The sequence below is a fragment of the Lactuca sativa genome, chromosome 4 (genome assembly GCF_002870075.4).
Source record: "Lactuca sativa cultivar Salinas chromosome 4, Lsat_Salinas_v11, whole genome shotgun sequence".
Classification (NCBI taxonomy): Eukaryota; Viridiplantae; Streptophyta; class Magnoliopsida; order Asterales; family Asteraceae; genus Lactuca; species Lactuca sativa.
In genome coordinates, this window is record NC_056626.2 from 86,029,850 (window position 1) to 86,034,138 (window position 4,289).

Consider the following 4,289-nt stretch of genomic DNA (forward strand, 5'->3'; position numbering starts at 1 on the left):
TATTTTATTGGGAACCCTCAAAATAACCTTTTGTATTCTTTTCTTTATTGAAGCATTCAAAATAAACTTTAATATTTTAGAAATACATTTTTCTTTAACTCGTCACAAAATCATTGTTTTTGCACATGACAACATTTGTTTTAAATTTCTTTCTGTTGTTTCCTCTCTACCATTATTCAAAAATTAGTAAACCCTTAATACAACTTACCACATGATATTTAGAATGCGGCTTATTTTTATTGTGGTTATATGTTTTAAAGAAAATTTGATACATGTTCTTTATGTATAACATAAAATAAGTTAGCTAACAATTTCATTGTTAACCTACTATCTAATATATCACAAACACAAAATCAAAAAAAAAAAAAAAAAAAAAAAAAAAAAAAAAAAAAAAAAAAATCAAAACTAACATTTGTTAGTATCGTTGAAATATTGTTGAAATAAACAAATTCACTCTAAACCAAAACTATTCTATCACGAAATAAAGGTATTATTAATTTAATATAGTTATATAGTTGTAAATTAATTATAAAAATCATCTAATACTAAATTATTTGTTATAAAAAAATTAATATTTATGATAAATAATAAAATAATAAAATCTAAATCACCCCAACATAGAAGAGTTGTGTTTGTTTTAAGATCGGATTACATAATTATATACATATAAAAATGGTTATGAAGAAATAGTTAAGGTTTTTACCATAATATTTTATTAAGTTTCTTTTATCATAAAAATTTATTAAAATAACTCAAAACTATTAGTCAGAAAAATTGTAATGATTTAGTTATTGTATTTCAAAAAAAAAAATTAAATTTTTTTAATCTCCATTTAGTACACAAAATAATTAAAATTAAATTATTTGACTTTTAAAATAATTTTTATATTTTACCATGGTAGTGTTGAAATTACAATATAATTATTTAAAAAAAATATAGTTTCTTATATTTTACATTATTTAATAATGAGTAGCATGGAAACATTAGCATCGCTATTTTTCAAATTTTAAATTTACTATCAAAATGGATTATCAATATTTATTCCCCCGTTTCATGACAGACAGTTTAAATTTACTATATAACATTGCTTATATTATTTTTATCTAGAAAATTTGAATTATATTCGAACACATATTCACTTTTTTTAACCATATTGTTAAAATCATAAATGATAATTTACTTTGCACACGAAAGTAATAAATTTATAAAAATATTTAATTTGATAAATAATAAAAGCATACTATCTTATTATTTATATATATATTTAAAAAATAATTCCGAAAATCAATTTTTATATATTAACATAGCTTATCAAAAAATTTATCTACTTATATTATACTACTAATTTTAGTTATTTAGAAAAACAGTTGTAACATAGCAAAATGAATAATAATAACTTTCAAATGTTGATAATGTTCGAATTGTTAAACATAGAAATATAAATTGTAAAAATAGGTGTGCGTAAGTTAAGATAATTATTAGAATATTACTTAGTAAATATAATATTGACGTTTAAAGCTTATTTTAAATTGTAGCAACTATAACAAATACATCAAAAATTATATATAACGACTGATTTTTTATTTTTATTATATTTATTAAAACGATTTTCTATGAACGTGTTAATTAAAAATATGAATCTAATTCAGTGAGTATATCATAATTGTAAAATATAGTTGCGTTTTGTAACTTGTTATTCTTTTTCATAATAATAGTTTAGCTTTACCAAAAATTAATTTTCTGCATCAAGTTATAGTAAAATATTCACATTAACTTCATCTAACACCAAACCAAAATTTAAAATTAACGCTATTTATTATTGACATTTTTCTTATATCACAACGTCAACACATCAAACCGTAATTCAACAATATTTGCATGCATCTACATGATTAAAATATTGCAAACATAAAAATATAAAAACCACATATCAAAAAAAATATGAAGACAGCTGCTCGTTCTCTAAAAATATCAAACATTTCAACAACATTATATACAAAAAATGATTACAGGAAGTAGAGTAGTTCCTTCCTACAACGCTCTATTTGTGTTATAGATCACATATTCCTTTTAGCTTAAATAACTACATCAGAAAAACATATATAATAAAGATTAAAAAGTCATATTTCAAGTTCAAGCTCCAATAATCAGAAGAAAAAACCAAGCCACTTGTTAGTACATGCATGAGAGAGAGAGAGAGAAACCATTTTCAGATCTGAATTTTAGTCACCTCCTTCCTAACAAACTAAAACATGTCGATGGTGTTTGTTGGTTGTTACAACAATGGTGGTGCAAGAACTATGGCTGATGTTCAAGATTTAAATGTAGCTGTATTTTTCGGAAGTGAATGTGTAAATAGGCGAGATTTTCTTAGCAAAGAAGGAGAGGGAGGGACTTCAGAGGTGCGGTGATAGCTGATGGAAGTGCCGAGATGGTGGATGAAGACATTATCGGTGGTGATGGGAGATTTAGGGGTTTTAGAGAGATGGTGCGAGTTGGATGAAGGCGTCGTTCTTGGCAATGGGTTAGAGTTGAAGGGAATAGACCGAGATAAGGGGGAAGAAAAATAGGAGGCTGGTGAAATTTGAAATGGGTCTAGGGTTTTCATAGAAGATGGCTTTTATAGTTAGTGTTGTATAGAATACTTGATTATTATTGGTTTATTCTTGCTCACACATGGATCACAAACTTTTAATACCATCCAAAGAAAATCCAATGGTCAAATATCTGTCTCCTTATTTTTAAGACTTTGGTCTTAAAAACCATAGGACCCACAATTATGTATGCATTATAAAGTAGTAATAATATATATATATACTAGGCGTGAGACCCATGTATTACATGAGTTTATTAAAAAAAAATATGAAATTTTAACGATTTGAGAAGTTTGAATTTATAAGAAAAATAAGAAAAATTTTGAATTATTAAAATTAATGAGGCTTTAATACATTAAACACATTACGTATATAAACCATTTCTAATAAATACCTTACATATATATTACCTTACATATTAAATGTGGAATTTTAATTTAATATAATGAAAAATACAATAAAATGACAAGTGGAAAATGGAAAATTCAAAATTTTTAGAAAATGACATGTATCCAAATGAAGAATGTTAGGTCCAGTTTAGTGTTGCATCTTTTGGGCTCGTTAGCTAGTCCAAGTTTTGTCTCCGGTATGGGCCTGTCCATCCGTGAGTTTAGTTTAGGGTTTATTATATATAGATGTTTGCATGCATTCTTAACGTAGGATTGATAGAGATTTGATAGCGTACAAGTTCTTATCTTTTGTAACCCTAGAATCCTCTATAGCGGAAGTTCTTCATCGAGCTCTGCTGAGGATTGAGTTAATCAAATCATTCGACACATTCAAATCCATACTTGTGTTTTTTACATTACTGTTTCTGTTTTATTTATTTACCTGTTACAAAGATCTAATCGATCAAAGAGTTTTCAAACTTATCAATTGGTATCAGAGCAGGAGGTTGTGTAATTCATACACATCTCTTCTATGAAAGAAGCGATTAGGGTTATTCTGCATTAACTGATATTTATTGAGCCGTCACTCCATAATTAACGTATCTCTTTATTTATTCGTTTGCCCTAGTATTACATATTACAAGTCTGATCTTTCAAACAGGTTAAACGATCAAGCATGGACGATTCTCAATCTAATCCTATCAACATCTCAAACAGTATTGGATCAACGACGAAGATTCCTATTCTATACACCCAGGATTACGAAGTTTGGGCTCATCATTTTGAAGACTATGTCATCGGATCTGAAGATAATGGGTATCTTATTTGGGAAGCCATTGTGTCTGGACCATTTGCTCACTCAGGAACATTAGAGATCATTAAAACTCAGAAAGAATATAATGATCTGTTAAAAGATGTTAAAGACGTTGCTCAAGACGAAAAGGAAAAGTTTCAGTGTAACATTAAAGCATTGAGACTGATCCGATTCGCTCTTCAATCTGACACGTTTAGGTTGGTGAGTTCCTGCAGTACCGCTAAAGAAATCTGGGATAGGTTGCGAGAGCTGTATTCCACAGATGAAGATTTAGAGCATTCTATTCAGACCTTGCTTTTGTCTGAGTTTGGTGAATTTAAGTAGAATTCTGATGAAACTGTCACTCAGACGTTTGATCGCTTCAATCATCTTCTTAGCAAGATGATCAAACATGATATAGAAAGGAAGTTGATTGAACAGAAGGTCACCTTTTTGAATGGCCTAAGATCTGAATGGAGAGCTGTCGTGTCTATAGTTAAAGCTCATGAGCAG

At 27.7% G+C, this 4,289-nt stretch overlaps 1 long non-coding RNA gene across 1 annotated transcript; it reads right to left on the bottom strand.

The window, feature by feature from the left end:
• Nucleotides 1–1,937: 1,937 nt before the first annotated feature.
• Nucleotides 1,938–2,733, bottom strand: LOC111889698 (uncharacterized). The gene is made up of 2 exons (XR_002849622.3): nt 2,205–2,733; nt 1,938–2,083 (listed from the first exon to the last, which is right to left on the bottom strand). It is a non-coding gene; the product is annotated as an uncharacterized LOC111889698 (long non-coding RNA).
• Nucleotides 2,734–4,289: the final 1,556 nt, after the last annotated feature.